Consider the following 18,364-nt stretch of genomic DNA (forward strand, 5'->3'; position numbering starts at 1 on the left):
GCCTCCTGCCAGCAAGCACAGCAATGCAGTTTTTCCTGCCTGCTCCTTTGCAATTCAGATCCTTTCGCGACAGGCAAACTGTTCGGACAAAATGACATTTTTTAGACGAGCACACAAAAGACGTGTTTGCGAAAGCACGGCACCAAGTGCGGGTAGGCATCCACTTGAAATCGATTTCCTCCTGTGTTTTTCTCTGGATGTTGTCTCTCTCGGTGCTGGGCGAACAATTCATTGATGCATTTCTCCTGAACTGAAGCCTTTTGCCCATCTCACGGGGTCAGAGCCTCTCTGTCTGTCTCTTACCTGCTTGTGACCATTATCGGGAACAGGCCGCCTGTTCAACTTTCATCAGCAAACCCAGAAAGACAAATAAACAGAAAGATGTGTCTCTCAGCCCCGGTGGCAAAGGTGCAGTGGATGTTAATCCAAATAAATCCCCCGTGAGATTCTGTCTGCATTGGCTTCCTTCTAAAGTTTGTATTTTATGTTTTCGGAAAGACCATAAAATTAGGCTGATGGCCCGTACGGGGATCGGACCCGCGCCCTTGGCGTTATTCACCCCCCCGTGCTCAGTGCTCAGCAGAGTCGGCAGCACGAAGTTGGCAAACAGCCTGCAGTCCTCCGAACGGGCCTGTGTTGCGAGCCCATCCCGATCCCCGCACCCATTCTCGGGGAAAGGAATTTCTCGGCCTATCTCCTATTGATAAACTCACGGTCTGCTCGAGCACAGAGCTCTCAGCCTTTACTCACTGATCTTCACAAGAGTTGATTGTGTTTTGTAAATCTCTCACTCGCTCTCCTCGCGGTCAAACACAAAGTTTACCTGCTGTGTTTTCCAGCAGCCAGTAAGTTGATTTGAAAAGGCCATTGTGACAGGGTTTGGGCTCTGAATCCAGTCACAGATCGGGTTGTGATGCCTTGTGGCTCAAGCGGTCACCTGACCTGCCAGCTGATGACCTCACTGCTGATGATGACTGATGTGCCTCAATAATCCCGAGACTCGATGTTAGCGAAACAAAACAAGGCTTTTATTAACTTAGAAGATAACACGCAGTGGAGAGAGGTATCTTCCCTGGAGGTCTGCAGTACTGGCTGTGAGGCCAGACTGAGCTGGCTTACATAGAGGCCAGGTATGGGCGGAGCCCTACAGACAACACATTCCAATACACAATACAATGGTGAGGAGAAACCTGAAACCAACCACAGTCACAGGCAATAAAATGGTAAGGGGGAACCTGAAGCCAACCACAGTCACAGGCAGTGATGAATGGAATATTTAATCACATTCACCCCTTCTATAGATTTAGTCTGTTCGGGGGTTTGGTAGTCCTCTGCGACCGACGTGGCTGTTTTGGTGTCGCGGGTGTCGGCTGGGTGTCCCCGGTGGCCTCCTGGGTCTCTGCCGGGGGTGCCGCCAGGGTTGTTGAAGGGGTAGCTGGTGGGGGTGCCGTTGGTCGATGTTCTTCCGGGGGTGATGAAAGAGTAGTGGGTGGGTAAGAGTTGCTGTGGTCGTTGTTGCTGCTATTGCCGTGGTTGTTGTCGTTACCGGCTGGGGCGACATCTTTTATTGACACGGTGTCCTCCCTTCCGTCGGCGTGCCGGACATATGCGTATTGGGGGTTGGTGTGGAGTAGGTGCACTGGCTCCACGAGAGGGTCCGTCTTATGGCCCCTCACATGCCTTCGCACGAATACCGGACCCGGGGTGGAGAGCCAGGACGGCATGGATACGCCTGAGGTGGATTTCCGGGGGAAGCTAAACATTCGTTCATGAGGCATGGCATTAGTGGCAGTACACAATAGCGACCGTATCGAATGGAGCACATCTGAGAGGACTTCCTGCCAGCGGGAGATAGGGAGGCCCTTGGTCCTTAGAGCTAGAGTGACTGCTTTCCATACTGTCCCGTTCTCTCGCTCCACTTGACCGTTACCCCGGGGGTTGTAGCTGGTGGTACGGCTCGTGGCGATCCCCCTGGACAGCATGTACTGGCGTAGCTCTTCACTCATGAAGGACGCCCCCCTATCCGTGTGGATGTAGCTCGGCATACCGAACAGGCAGAACAGGTTGTTGAGGCATTTAATGACCGTGGCGCTGGTCATGTCTGGGCAGGGGAAGGCGAATGGGAACCGGGAGTGTTCGTCCACAATGTTCAGGAAGTAAACATTGCGGTCGACGGACGGGAGTGGGCCCTTGAAATCTAAGCTGAGCCGCTCAAAGGGCCGTGTAGCTTTGATTAAGTGGGCTCTATCTGGGTGGTAGAACCGAGGCTTGCACTCAGCGCAAGTGCGGCAGTCCCTGGTCAGAGACCGAAATTCCTCAATCGAGTAGGGTAAGTTGCGGGACTTTATGAAGTGGAACAGCCGCGTGACCCCTGGGTGGCAGAGGTCGTTGTGGAGGGTCTGTAGCCGATCCCCGGTGGCGCTGGCACACATCCCTCCTGAGAGGGCATCTGGGGATTCGTTAAGGGCCCCTGGCCGGTAAATGATGTCATACTCGAAGGTGGAGAGCTCGATCCGCCACCTAAGAATCTTATCATTTTTGATCTTCCCCCTCTGTTTGTTATTGAACATAAACGCTACCGACCGCTGGTCGGTAAGTAGGGTGAAGCATTTGCCGGCTAGGTAGTGGCGCCAGTGGCGCACTGCCTCCACGATGGCTTGGGCCTCCTTTTCCACGGAGGAGTGTCTGATCTCGGGCCCTTGGAGGGTCCTCGAGAAGAAAGCTACGGGCCGCCCCGCCTGGTTGAGGGTGGCCGCCAAGGCAAAGTCAGACGCATCACTTTCCACTTGAAATGGAGTGTTCTCGTCCACTGCCTGTAGCGTGGCCCGCTCAATATCCTGCTTAATATGCTTTTGAAGGCGGCGTGGGCCTCAGCAGAGAGCGGAAAAGAGGATGCTTTCAAGAGGGGGCGGGCTTTGTCGGAGTAGTTGGGGACCCATTGGGAATAATAAGAAAATAACCCCAGGCACCTTTTCAGGGCTTTGGGAGTGTTGGGCAGGGGCAGCTCCCGTAGGGGCGCAATCGGTCGGGGTCTGGTCCGATTTCCCCATTCTCCACCACGCTGCCTAGTATGCAGAGGCGCGTGGTGTTGAAAACGCACTTGTCCTCGTTGTAGGTGAGGTTGAGTTTTTGTGCGGTTTTCAGGAACCTCTCGAGGTTCGAGTCGTGATCCTGCTGGTTGTGACCGCAGATGGTGACGTTGTCGAGGTAGGGGAAGGTTGCCTGCAAGTGGTGGTCATCGACCATGCGATCCATCTCCCTCTGGTAGACCGAGACCCCATTCGTCACCCCAAAGGGGACTCTGAGGAATTGGTAGAGGCGTCCGTTCGCCTCGAAGGCGGTGTACGGGCGGTCCTCTGGTCTGGTAGGGAGCTGGTCGTACGCTGACTTGAGGTCGATGGTGGAGAACACCCGGTATTGGGCGATTTGGTTCACCATTTCTGATATGCGGGGTAGCGGGTAGGCGTCTAGTTGGGTGTACCTGTTGATCGTTTGGCTATAGTCGATCACCATCCATTTCTTCTCGCTACCCCTTACCACCACCACTTGCGCGCGCCACGGGCTATTGCTGCATTCAATAATGCGCTCTTTCAGGAGCGTGTCTACCTCGGTTGCGATAAACCGCCTGTCCTCCCAGCTGTACCTCCTGCTTTTGGTCGCTATTGGCCGGCAGTTAGGGGTGAGGTTCGCGAATAGCGAAGGTGGCTTTACCTTCAGGGTAGCTAGGCCGCACACTGTGAGGGGCGGCTGGGACCCACCGTACTTGAGCGTGATGCTTTGGTGGTTGCACTGGAAATCCAGGCCCAAGATCACGCTCGCGCATAGATTCTTCATGATTAATACTTTAAAATTATCGTATACAGTCCCGTTAACGGACAATTGTACCGTGCAGTAACCCAGAATGGTCGATGTCTGGGTTTTATCGGCCATAGACATGGTACCCCGTGTAGGGACCACCTTTAGGGAGAGTTGTCATGCCAGTTCCGGGTGGATAAAACTCTCCGTGCTTCCACTGTCAATTAAACATTTAACCCCGCACCCGTTTACCTCGATGTCCACCATTGATTTGGATAGCGGGTGGGGCCTGGTCTGGTCCACTGTGACCGATGCCACTGTAGGGCCCTGATCGAGATAAGATGGCGTCCGCGCTGTCTGCTCACAAGATGGCGACCCCACGAGGTCGGGCAAGATGGCGTCCAAGATGGCCGCTCCCACGGCGCACACGCGGCGGTGGCGGGTTTTGGTTTTCCAGCGGGGTTCCCTCTGCACACCTTCCCAAAGTGCCCCTTCTTACCGCACTTAAAGCAGGTGGTGCCTTTCGCCGGGCACAGGTTTCTGGTGTGCTTTGGCTGCCCGCAGAAGTAGCAGTTGGGTCCCCGACGCGTCGCGGCTGTCGTAGGGCTTCTAGGGGGGGAGAGCGGGGCCCCGACGGTGTCGGGCTGCCGGGTGGGGAAGATGCCTTCCAAGATGGCGGCGCCCTTGGTGCACACGTGGCGGCGTGGACGGCACGGGCTGAAGAGTAGGCGTCCGAGTTTCTCTGGGCCACATCCAGTGATCGCGCGGTGTCCGCAGCCTGTTTCAGGTCCAATCCCGTTTTTTCCAGCAGTCTTTGCCGGATGTAAGTGGAGCTGAGTCCTGTGATAAAGGCATCGCGAACAAGCTCGTTGGTGTACACTGCGGCTTTTACATCTCGGCACTTGCAGTCTTTGCCAAGCATTTTCAGGGTGCCTAGGAACTCCTCCACCGATTCCCCAGGTCGCTGTGCGCGAGTGGCGAGCAGATGCCTAGCATACACCTCATTCGTAGGCTGCTGGTAATGCGCCTTTAAGATGTCGCAGGCGGCCAGGTACGTGTCGGCGTCTTGGATGAGGGGGTAAACCCGGTGGCTTACCCAATTCCGCAGAATTCCGAGTTTCATACTCGCAGCGTCCGTAGCGTCTTTGACGGCTGCGGAATTGTCCAGGAAGAATTCCATACACATAAACCAGTGTCCGAAGCGTGCTGATGCATCCGGAGCATGCTGATCCAAATCCAAACGTTCGGGTTTCAGGAGTTGATCCATTGTGTTGAAAAATAAGTTAATAAAATTGATGTGCCTCAATAATCCCGAGACTCGATGTTAGCGAAACAAAACAAGGCTTTTATTAACTTAGAAGATAACACGCAGTGGAGAGAGGTATCTTCCCTGGAGGTCTGCAGTACTGGCTGTGAGGCCAGACTGAGCTGGCTTACATAGAGGCCAGGTATGGGCGGAGCCCTACACACAACACATTCAATACATTCCAATACACAATACAATGGTGAGGAGAAACCTGAAACCAACCACAGTCACAGGCAATACAATGGTAAGGGGGAACCTGAAACCAACCACAGTCACAGGCAGTGATGAATGGAATATTTCATCACAATGACCTCATAATTAACCCCATCGTACAGCTGTGGGTTGATGTTTAAATTGATGTAAAAATATTTCCCTGAAAGCCAATCAAATCTAATCGACATAAACTAGTTGATGTTATGAATTTGTGCTCCCAGTGGGAATTCCTGCAGAGTCTGCTGGTGTTCCTCTCCCCAATTACCCACAGGAAGCTTTGTGTTCAGAGTCTGTACTCATTACATCGACATTACACAGTATTATTACACGGCCACATCTAAAACTGGACACATTAATAGGGAGACAACAGTGTGAATCGTAGGGTGGGAGAAAGAGGGAGCGAGGGAGAGAAAGAGAGGGAGGGGGGAGGGAGAGAAAGAGAGGGAGTGGGGAGGGAGAGAGAGGGGGAGGGAGAGAGAGCGGGGAGGGAGAGAGAGCGGGGAGGGAGTGAGAGAGAGGATGAGCGAGAGAACGGAGGTAGAGAGAGAACGGGTTCGGGAGAGAGAGGGGGCGGGAGAGAGAGGGGGCGGGATAGAGTGGGGGCGGGAGAGGGGGCGGGAGAGAGAGGGGGCGGGAGAGAGAGGGGGCGCGAGAGAGAGCGGGCGGGAGAGAGAGCGGGCGGGAGAGAGAGCGGGCGGGAGAGAGAGGGGGCGGGAGAGAGAGGGGGCGGGAGAGAGAGGGGGCGGGAGAGAGAGGGGGCGGGAGAGAGAGGGGAGGGAGAGAGAGGGGAGGGAGAGAGAGAGGGCGAAGAGAGAGTGAGAGGGGGTGAGATGGTGATAAACGTGGTGGTAAACGCTTCAGCCGTGTTTTTGCACTCACGTGCTGGGCTCCGCCATCATTGAGGATGGGGATATTCATGGTGCCTCCTCCTCCCGTTAGTTGTTTAATTGTCCACCACCATTCACGACTGAATGTGGCAGGACTGCAGAGCTTTGGTCTGATCCATTGATTGTGGGATCACTTCACCGTCTGTAGCATGCTGCTTCCGCTTTTTAGCACTTCATTTTTGGTACGCCTGCTGCTACTCCTGGCATGGTTTTCTGCACTCCTTATTGAACCAGGCCAGGCCTTGATGGTACAGATTGTGGTTGAATACTATTCTGCTGTTGCTGATGGCCCACAGCGCCGCATGGATGCCCAGTTTTGAGCTGCTAGATCTGTTCTGAATCTGTCCCAATTAGCACGGTGGTAGTGCCACACAACATGATGGAGGGTGTTCTTGGTGTGATGACGGGCCTTCGTCTCCTCAGTGACTGTGCGGTGGTCGCTGCTGCCAATGCTGTCATGGAAAGATCCATCTGCGACAGGTAGATTGGTGAGGACGAGGTCAAGTAGGTTTTTCCCTCATGTTGGTTCTCTCACCACCTGCCGGAGGCCCAGACTGGCAGATATGTCTTTCCGGACTCAGCCAGCTCGGTCAGTAGTGGTGCTACCGAACCACTCATGGTGATGGACATTGAAGTCCCCCACCCAGAGTACATTCTGTGCCCTTGCTACTCTCAGTGCTTCTTCCAAGTGGTGTTCAACATGGAGGAGCACTGATTCATCAGCTGAGGGTGGGAGGGAGGTGGTAATCAGCAGGAGGTTTCCTTGCCCATGCTTGACCTGAAGCAACGAGACTTTTATGGGGTCCGGAGTCAATGTTGAGGACTCCCAGGGCCACTCCCTCCCGACTGTATACCACAGTGCCGCCACCCCTGGTGGGTCTGTCCTGCCGGTGGGACAGGACATACCCAGGGATAGTGATGGAGGAGTTTGGGGCATTGGCTGAAAGGTATGATTCTGTGATTATGACTATGTCAGGCTGTTGCTTGACTGGTCTGTGTTACAGCTCTCCCAATTCTGGCACAATTCCCCAGATGTTGGTGAGGAGGACTTTGCAGGGTCGATGGGGCTGGGTGTGCCATTGCCGTGTTCTTAGCTGGTGCCGAGTTCGATGCCGGGTGGTCCCTCCGGATGGAGCAAGTTTAAAACACAGGAGAGAAAGACACACACTGAAAGAGACAGACTTTTATCACAGCAGGGGGGAGTGTGAAGCAGGAATTTCGACTGCTCGTGTGGAGAAGAGACAAACGTTGTCTTTGTAATAAAGGTTGGAAGCGATCAAACATCCAAGGCTTCCCGAACAAATGAGAACCACTGTATCATCAGGGTACATACAGGGAGGGAGTGATGGTTTATGATTCCCACACGTGTCCCAATATGAAAAATATAAGAATACAGCAACCTGAAGCTCAGAGTAATAAAAAAGGGGAACTCTTCAAATCGACTCTTTGAGGAGCAAAGCCGGTATCTCTGGGGTGTGTGAGTTTTATTGGTACCAATATCTCATATACACTGCATGGAAGGGGTTATATTTCAGTATCTGATTGATTATAACTTTATTGAACGAAGTCAAAGGTTTTTTCACTGTTTCCCTTCACCTCGAACTTGTATTGGAGATAAAGGATGTTTGACAATATCCTGTAATACATCCACACGGGAGATAGGAATACATGACAATCTCCTACAGCCAAGGACAAAGTGACTGAGCACGGAGAGAAATGTGAGTTGATTAGAGAGAGGCAATATGGATGTGTAGAGGGCAGGTCATGTCTAACGAACCTCATTGAACTTTGAGGAATTAGCTGAAGTAGTAGACAGAGGAATGTCTGTGGATATGTTTGTATATGGACTTCCAGAATGGATTCAATGAGGTTCCGTATAAGAGACTGTTAGCTAAAATTAAAGGTCATGGATGTGAAGGAAAATTATTGGGCTCGTTAGGAGATTGGTCAGGCGGTGGGAGACAGAGAGTAGGGACAGTGGAAATGTACTCGAATTGGAAGGAAGTGACTTGTGGTGTCCACAAGAATCTGTGCTGGGGGGTCAACTATTCACTATATTTATTAATGACAGGGATAACATAATAGCGAGCCATATATCCAGGTTTGCCGATGACACAATGATAGGTGGCACAGTAAGTAGTGCAGAGGGGAGCATAAAATTACAAAGAGACATTGATAGATTAACTGAGTGGGCAAAACTGTGGCAGCTGGATTTCAACAGTTAAATGTGAGGTCATCCATTCTGGACCAAAGAAAGACAGATGTGAGTATTGTTTAAATGGTGGAAAGCTGGGAGCAGTGAAGGTCCAAAGACATTTAGGGGTTTGTGTAAAGAGATCACTAAAATATAGTGATCAGGTACAAATAATCAACAAAGCCAATGGAATGTGAGCCTTTGCCTAGAAATTGGGTTGGGGCGCCAAAGTGGCACAAAAGTCGCCTGAGCGCAGGATTTAGTGCAGCGATCGTAGTAATACCGATCACCAGAAATTCAGTTTCAGTGCCCCTCGAGGGAGACGGGGCGAGACTCGAGGCGCTCCGCGTCCCTCTTAGGGCGCTGAAACTGATTATCGCAGTGCAACGTGCCGCAGCGCCACACGCTGCGGCATGGCACGCTGCGGTACTGCAGGCCTTCCTCCCACTGTTAAGGGGGAGGTGCCTGCAACAGCGTGAACACCAATCGCGAGTGCTGGGAAATGAGCCCGGCACCAAGGAGAAGTGCCGGGCTCTCGGGAAACAGCCGGCAATGCCGCGGGGGGTGGAGTTAGGAGGCCAGGGACGGAGGTGCTGACAGGCGGCCGCCCCGCACCTCCACCTTAACTTGCGCCACTGCCGGCACAGTAAGGCCCCGTGAACCGGGTGCGGGTAGCCAACGGCGCAACTGCGCCGTTCGCTACCAAATATCGCGAACGGGGCACTGCGCACATCGATGACATCATCGGTGGCGGCGCAGCGCAACAGGCTAACGCCACCACTAGCGCCCCTCCTGAATATCGCGGGAGGTGCAGCCAGTGGCGCTACAGCCACTGCCTGCCTCTTTAGGCGCTAACAGGTGGCGCTACTCACCCAATTTATATCGAGAGGGCCAGAATACAAGGGGGATTGCTAGAGCTTTACAAAGCCCTGGTTAGATCTCATCTGGAGCACTGTGTACAGTTCTGGGCACCGCACCTGGTAAAGGATATCCTGGACTTGGAGCATGTTAACTGGGACCAAGGGTTAAAGTATGAGGTGAGATTACATAAACCTGGCTTCTGTTCCTGGAATATAGAAGGTTAAGGGGTGAGTTGATTGAGGTTTCCAGGATTTTGAAAGGAATTGATAGGATAGACAGAGAAAAACTATTTCCACTGGTGGAGGAGTCTCGAACAACGGGTAATAACCTTAAAATCAGAGCCAGGCCATTCAGGAGAGAATTTAGGAAACACTTCTTCACACAAAGGGTGGTAGAAGTGTGGAACCCTCTCCCACAAAAAGCAGTCGATGTCGGCTCAAATAATAATTTCATATCTGAGGTCGATAGATTTATCATCGCCAAGGGTATTAAGGGATCTGGAGCTAAGTCGGGTGGATGGAGTTAGGACACAGATCAGCCACGATCTCATTGAATGAAGGAACAGGCTCGATGGGCTGAAGGGCCTCTTCCTGTTTCTATGTCCTGTGCTTCTCATATTCCACATCAGGGCAATAGGGATATATGACAATATCCTCCAATACATCAATAAGGGCAATAGGGATATATGACAATATCCTCCAATACCTCAATAAGGGCAATAGGGATATATGACAATATCCTACAATACCTCAATAAGGGCAATAGGGATATATGACAATATCCTCCAATACCTCAATAAGGGCAATAGGGATATATGACAATATCCTACAATACCTCAATAAGGGCAATAGGGATATATGACAATATCCTCCAATACCTCAATAAGGGCAATAGTGATATATGACAATATCCTCCAATACCTCAATAAGGGCAATAGGGATATATGACAATATCCTCCAATACCTCAATATGGGCAATAGGGATATATGACAATATCCTCCAATACCTCAATAAGAGCAATAGGGATATATGACAATATCCTACAATATCTCAATAAGGGCAATAGGGATATATGACAATATCCTACAATACCTCAATAAGGGCAATAGGAATATATGACAATATCCTCCAATACCTCAATAAGGGCAATAGGAATATATGACAATATCCTCCAATACCTCAATAAGGGCAATAGGGATATATGACAATATCCTCCAATACCTCAATAAGGGCAATAGGGATATATGACAATATCCTCCAATACCTCAATATGGGCAATAGGGATATATGACAATATCCTCCAATACCTCAATAAGAGCAATAGGGATATATGACAATATCCTACAATATCTCAATAAGGGCAATAGGGATATATGACAATATCCTACAATACCTCAATAAGGGCAATAGGAATATATGACAATATCCTCCAATACCTCAATAAGGGCAATAGGAATATATGACAATATCCTCCAATACCTCAATAAGGGCAATAGGGATATATGACAATATCCTCCAATACCTCAATAAGGGCAATAGGAATATATGACAATATCCTCCAATACCTCAATAAGGGCAATAGGGATATATGACAATATCCTTAATCCCTCAATAATGGCAATAGGGATATATGACAATGTCCTACAATACCTCAATAAGGGCAATAGGGATATATGACAATATCCTGGAAAGCTTCGACATGAGGGTAATACAACAACAACTTGTATTTATAAAGCATCTTTAACGTACTAAAAATGGTAAAAATTCCCAGGATGATTCATTGGAGCATTTCAGACAAAATTTGACAACGAGCCACATTAGGGCAGATTGCCAAAATGTTGTTCAAAGGTTTAAAAGAGGAAAGAGAGGTAGAGAGGTTTAGAGAGGAAATTCAGAGCTTAGGGCCTAGGCAGCTGAAGGCACGGCCACTAATGGAGGAGTGATTAAAATCAGGGATGCTCAAGAGGCCAGAATTAGAGGAGCACAGATACCTCGGAGGGAGTTTTGTGGGGCTGAAGGAGATTACAAAGATAGGGAGAGGCGAGGCCCGGGAGGGATTTGAAAACAAGGATGAGAATTTTAAATTGAGCCATTGCCTAACTGGGAGGCAATGTAGGTCAGCGAGCACAGGGGTGATGGGTGAACGGGACTTGGTGCGAGTTGGACACGGACAGCAGAGTTTTGGATGACCTGCAGTTTACGGAAGGGAGAAGGTGGGACGCTGGCCAGGAGAGCGTTGGAATCATCAAGTCTAGAGGTAATAAAGGCAATGGATGTTTGAGGTATATCCCATATCATACAATACCCCCACAGAACAGGGAAAGCAATATGATAATTGACGTAAGAAAACTACTGGGCACTTGGTCTAAGCATTAAACAAAGCTTTAATCAAATGTTTTACAAGATGGAGGTCCAGTTGTGTCCTTCACTAGTTCCTGTTAAGTATGTCCTGCGCAAGTTGGGCCCGTGCCCGAGTTTTCATACTCTCCCTGGACAGCGCCAACCGCAGGCCGCTCAGTTGATTCATGTCAACAATATCTATGTTACCCCCACATACGGCCAATAAGGATGTATGACAATATCCTGCAATGTACCCACAGTAGAAAAACATGTGGAAACAGAAAACGTAATAAAGAATAGTCAGGATGGATTTCAAAAGGGAAGGTCATGCATGACCAACCTTATTCAATTCTGTGAAGTAGTAACAAAGTGAAGACAAGGATAATACAGTAGATGTAATAGATTTGGATTTTCCAAAGGCCTTCGATAAGGTACCGCATCGTAGACTCATGACTATGGTCAGAGCATGTGGAGTCAGGGGACCGGTAGCAGAATGGATAGCAAGCTGGCTGCAGAATGGAAAACAGAGAGTCGGGGTTAAGGGGAGCTACCCTGACTGGAAAATATTGGGAAGTGGTGTTCCACAAGGATCGGTGCTGGGAGCACTGTTCACAATTTACACAAACGATTTGGACTTGAGAATCGGAAATACAATTTCAAAATTTGCAGATGACACCAAATTGGGGGAGTTTAGTTAATACTGAGAATGACTGCGACAAAATACAAGAGAACATTAATAAAAACTTGCAGAATAGACGTGTAATTGTCAAATTAATTTCAATATAGATAAGCGAGAGATTTTACATTTTCAAAGGAAGAATAAGGAGGCCACAGACTGCTTGGAAATTAATAGTCTAACTGGGGCAGATGAGCAAAGGGATCTGGGGGACAGATACTCAAATCACTAAAAGTAGCGACCCAGGTTAATAAGGCCAAAAAAAACAAACCAAGTCCTTGAGTTCGTTTCTAAAGGGATCGAATTGAAAGCAGACAAGGTTTGTTAAACTTGTATTGAACCTTGGTTATACCACATTTAACTTTAATTTCACAGTTCTGGTCTCCATATTATAAAAAGGATGGAGAGACACTGAAGAAGATGCAAAATAGATTTACGAGGTTGATACCAAAACTAAGAGGTTATAATTATCAGGAAAGGCAGAACAGGCCTGTAGAAAAGAGAGGGCTGAGCTCAGAGTTCTATAAGATTATGAAAGGGTTTGATAGGGTAGACGTGGAGAGATTCTTCCACTTGTGGGGGGAGACCAGAACTAGGCTCCACAAATACAAGCCGGCCATTAATAAATCCCACCGGGAATTCAGGAGAAACTTCTTTGCCCAGAGCGTGGTTAGAATGTGGAACTCGCTCCCACAAGGAGTAGTTGAGGCGAACAGCACAGGCCTATTTGAGGGGCAGCTTGATCAGCAGCTGAGGGTGAAAGGAATAGAAGGAGATGCTGAAAGGTGAGGTGAAGAGGGCTGGGAGGAGGCTTGTGTCAATCACAAACACCACGATAGACCAGTTGGGCCCAATGGCCAGTTTCTGTGCTGTAAATTCAATGTAATTCAGGGCAAAAGTGCGATAGGAATGTATGACAATAGCTATAATAACAAAGAAAGTACTTTTGAAGTGGAGTTGCTGTTGTAATGTGGGAAACGCAGCCGCCAATTAGTGCACAGCAAGCTCCCACAAACAGCAACGTGATAATGAGCAGATAATCTGTTTCTGTTATGTTGGTTGAGGGATAAATATTGGCCAGGACCGCTGGTCATCCTCGAAATAGTGCCATGGGATCATTTACACCCACCTGAGAGAGTAGACGGGATCTCGGCTTAACGTCTCATCTGAAAGACTGCACCTCCAACAGTGCAGAGCTCCCTCAGCACTGCACTGGTGTGTCAGCATAGCTTTATGTGCTCAAGTCTTTGGAATGGGACTTGAAACCACAACCTTCTGAGAGAGAGTGAGTTTGAGAGAGAGTGAGTCTGAGAGAGACAGTGTGTGAGAGAGTGAGTCTGAGAGACGGTGTGTGAGAGAGTGAGACTCAGAGGCAGATGATGAAGTCCAACTCCACCTTCAGTTTGCCGGTGCAGTTTTCGGTCGCCTGAGGAAGAGCATGTTTGAAGACCAGGACGTCGAACCCGGCACCAAGCTCATGGTCTACAGAGCAGTCGTGATTCCCGCCCTCCTGTATGCTTCAGAGATATGGACCATGTCCAACAGGCAACTCAAAGCCCTGGAGAGGTACCTCCAACGCTGCCTCCGCAAGATCCTGCAAATCCATTGGCAGGATAGGCGCATGAATGTATGTGCTCTCGCTCAGGCAACATCCCCAGTATTGAAGCTTTGACCACGCTCGATCAGCTCCGATGGATGGGCCACATCGTCCGCATGCTCGATACGAGACTCCCAAAACAAGCGCTCTACTCGGAGCTCTGACACGGCATGAGAGCCCCAGGTGGGCAGAGGAAACGCTCAAGGGCACCCTAAAAACCTCCTTGAAAAAGTGCAACATCCCCACCGACACCTGGGAGTCCCTGGCCCAAAACCAGGCAAAGTGGAGGAGAAGCATCCGGGAAGGCGCCGAACACCTCGAGTCTCTTCGACGGGAGCAAGCGGAAACCAAGCGCAAACAGTGGAAGGAGCGCACGTCAACCCAGGCACCACACCCACCCACCCCTTCAAGCACTATCTGCCCCACCTGTGACAGAGACTGTAGGTCCTGCATTGGACACATCAGTCACTTGAGAACTAATTATCAGTAATGAAGCAAGTCATCCTCTGTTCCAAGGGACTGCCTGAGAAGAAGTGACAGTCTGACAGAGACCGTGTGTGAGAGAGAGACCCAGAGGCTGTGTGTGAGGGAGTAAGTCTGACAGAGACAGTGTGTGAGAGAGAGAGTCTGAGAGAGACTGTGTGAGAGTGAGTCTGAGAGAGACCGTGAGAGACCAGCTATTCACAATATATATAAATGAGCTAGACGAGGGAACTAGATGTATTATCTCCAAGTTTGCAGCTAACACAAAGCTGGGTGGGCATGTGTGCTGTGAGGAGGATGCCGAGAATCTCCAGTATGATTTGGACAGCTTGGGTGATTGGACAGAAGCATGGCAGATGCAGTACAACGTGGATAAAAGCGAGGTTATCCACTTTGGTGGCAAAAACAGGAAGGCAGATTATTATCTGAATGGCAATAGATTGGGAGAAGGGGAAGTGCAAGGAGACCTGGGTGTCCTTGTGCACCCGTCGCTGAAGGTAAGCATGCAGGTGCAGCATGCGGTTAAGAAGGCAAATGGTATGTTGGCCTTCGTAGTGAGAGGATTCGAGTACAGGAACAAGGATGTCTTGCTGCAGTTGTACCGGGCCTTGTTGAAACCACACCTTGAGTATTGTGTGCAGTTTTGGTCGCCTTATCTGAGCAAGGATGTTCTTGCCATGGAGGGAGCGCAGTGAAGATTCACCAGACTGATACCTGGGATGGCAGGAATGACGTATGAGGAGAGATTGGATCGATTGGGCTTATACTCGCTGCAGTTTAGAAGAACGAGAGGGTATCTCATTGAAACATATAAAATTCTAACAGGACTGGACAGACTAGATGCAGGAAGATGTTCCCGATGGCCAAGGAGTCCAGAACCAGGGGTCACAGTCGAAGGATAAGGGGTAAGCCATTTAGGACTGAGATGAGGAGGAATTTCTTCACCCAGAAAGTGGTGAACCTGTGGAATTCTCTACCACAGAAGGCAGTGGAGGCCAATTCATTAAATATATTCAAGAAGGAGTTGGATATATTTCTTAAGGCTAAAGGCATCAAGGGATATGGGGAGAAAGCAGGGACAGGGTACTGAATTTGGATGATCAGCCATGATCTCATTGAATGGTGGAGCAGTCTCGAGGGGCCGAATGGTCTACTCCTGCTCCTATCTTCTATGTGTGTGAGAGAGTGAGTCTGAGTGAGATAGTGAGAGAGATTGAGGCTGAGAGACAGTGCGAGAGAGCGAGTCTGAGAGAGCCAGTGCGAGAGAGAGCGAGTCTGAGAGAGACAGTGTGTGAGAGAGAGTATGAGAGAGAAAATGTGTGAGAGAGCGAGTCTCAGATAGACAGTGTGTGAGAGAGAGAGTCTGAGAGACAGTGTGGGAGAGAGTGAGTCGGCGAGTCCGAGAGAGGGCGAGGGCGAGTCCGAGAGAGGGCGAGGGCGAGTCCGAGGGCGAGGGCGAGGGCGAGTCCGAGGGCGAGGGCGAGGGCGAGTCCGAGGGCGAGGGCGAGTCCGAGGGCGAGTCCGAGAGAGGGCGAGGGAGAGTCCGAGAGAGGGCGAGGGAGAGTCCGAGAGAGGGCGAGGGCGAGTCCGAGAGAGGGCGAGGGCGAGTCCGAGAGAGGGCGAGGGCGAGTCCGAGAGAGGGCGAGGGCGAGTCCGAGAGAGGGCGAGGGCGAGTCCGAGGGAGGGCGAGGGCGAGGGCGAGTCCGAGAGAGGGCGAGGGCGAGTCCGAGAGAGGGCGAGGGCGAGTCCGAGAGAGGGAGAGGGCGAGTCCGAGAGAGGAGAGGGCGAGTCCGAGAGAGGGAGAGGGCGATTCCGAGAGAGGGAGAGGGCGAGTCCGAGAGAGGGCGAGTCCGAGAGAGGGCGAGGGCGAGTCCGAGAGAGGGAGAGTCCGAGAGAGGGAGAGGGCGAGTCCGAGAGAGGGAGAGGGCGATTCCGAGAGAGCGAGAGGGCGAGTCCGAGAGAGGGCGAGTCCGAGAGAGGGAGAGGGCGAGTCCGAGAGAGGGAGAGGGCGATTCCGAGAGAGGGAGAGGGCGAGTCCGAGAGAGGGCGAGTCCGAGAGAGGGAGAGGGCGAGTCCGAGAGAGGGAGAGTCCGAGAGAGGGAGAGGGCGAGTCCGAGAGAGCGAGGGCGAGTCCGAGAGAGCGAGGGCGAGTCCGAGAGAGCGAGGGCGAGTCCGAGAGAGAGAGGGCGAGTCCGAGAGAGAGAGGGCGAGTCCGAGAGAGAGAGGGCGAGTCCGAGAGAGAGAGGGCGAGTCCGAGAGAGAGTCCGAGTCCGAGAGAGAGTCCGAGAGAGAGTCCGAGTCCGAGAGAGAGTCCGAGAGAGAGAGTCCGAGAGAGAGAGTCCGAGAGAGAGAGAGAGAGAGAGAGAGAGAGAGAGAGTCCGAGAGAGAGAGAGAGAGAGAGAGTCCGAGAGAGAGAGAGAGAGTCCGAGAGAGAGAGAGAGAGAGTCCGAGAGAGAGAGAGAGTCCGAGAGAGAGAGAGAGAGTCCGAGAGAGAGTCTGAGAGACAGTGTGTGAGAGAGTGAACCTGAGAGAGACCATGTGTGAGTGTGAGTGTCGAAGAGAGACAGTGTGTGAGAGAGAGTCTAAGAGACACATTGTGTGAGAGAGTGAGTCTGAGAGAGACAGTCTGTGAGAGAGAGTCTGAGAGAGAGAGTGTGTGAGAGAGTGAATCTGAGAGACAGTGTGAGAGAGAGTGAGTCTGCGAGAGACAGAGTGTGAGAGTGAGTCTGAGAGAGACAGTGTGTGTGAGAGTGAGTCTGAGAGAGACAGTGTGCGAGAGTGAGTCTGAGAGAGACAGTGTGTGAGAGAGTGAGTCTGAGAGACAGTGTGAGAGAGAGTGAGTCGGAGAGAGACCGTGTGGGAGAGAGTGAGTCTGAGAGAGACAGTGTGCGAGAGTGAGTCTGAGAGAGACAGTGTGTGAGAGAGTGAGTCTGAGAGAGACAGTGTGAGAGAGAGTGAGTCTGAGAGAGACAGTGTGTGAGAGAGAGTCCGAGAGAGAGAGTTCGAGAGAGAGAGAGAGAGAGTCCGAGAGAGAGAGAGTCCGAGAGAGAGTGAGAGTCCAAGAGAGAGAGAGAGAGAGTCCAAGAGAGAGAGTCCGAGAGAGAGAGAGTCCGAGAGAGAGAGAGAGAGTCCGAGAGAGAGAGAGTCCGAGAGAGTCCGAGAGAGAGAGAGAGTCCGAGAGAGAGAGTCCGAGAGAGAGAGACGAGAGAGAGAGTCCGATTCCGAGAGAGAGAGTCCGAGAGAGAGAGAGTCCGAGAGAGAGAGTCCGAGAGAGAGAGTCCGAGAGAGAGAGAGAGTCCGAGAGAGAGAGAGAGTCCGAGAGAGAGAGAGAGTCCGAGAGAGAGAGAGAGTCCGAGAGAGAGAGAGAGTCCGAGAGAGAGAGAGAGTCCGAGAGAGAGAGAGAGTCCGAGAGAGAGACCGAGAGAGAGTCCGAGAGAGAGAGAGTCCGAGAGAGAGAGAGTCCGAGAGAGAGAGTGTGTGAGAGAGTGAACCTGAGAGACAGTGTGAGAGAGAGTCTGCGAGAGACAGAGTGTGAGAGTGAGTCTGAGAGAGACAGTGTGTGAGAGAGTGAGTCTAAGAGAGACAGTGTGAGAGAGTGAGTCTGAGAGAGACAGTGTGTGAGAGAGAGAGTCTGAGAGACAGTGTGGGAGAGAGTGAGTCGGCGAGTCCGAGGGCGAGTCCGAGAGAGGGCGAGGGCGAGTCCGAGAGAGGGCGAGGGCGAGTCCGAGAGAGGGCGAGGGCGAGTCCGAGAGAGGGCGAGGGCGAGTCCGAGAGCGAGGGCGAGGGCGAGTCCGAGGGCGAGGGCGAGTCCGAGGGCGAGTCCGAGAGAGGGCGAGGGCGAGTCCGAGAGAGGGCGAGGGCGAGTCCGAGAGAGGGCGAGGGCGAGTCCGAGAGAGGGCGAGGGCGAGTCCGAGAGAGGGCGAGTCCGAGGGCGAGTCCGAGAGAGGGCGAGGGCGAGTCCGAGAGAGGGCGAGGGCGAGTCCGAGAGAGGACGAGGGCGAGTCCGAGAGAG

This window comes from Somniosus microcephalus, unplaced genomic scaffold (assembly GCF_052327205.1).
Source record: "Somniosus microcephalus isolate GS21.2 unplaced genomic scaffold, FLI_Smic_1.0 unresolved_chr4, whole genome shotgun sequence".
Taxonomy (NCBI): Eukaryota; Metazoa; Chordata; class Chondrichthyes; order Squaliformes; family Somniosidae; genus Somniosus; species Somniosus microcephalus.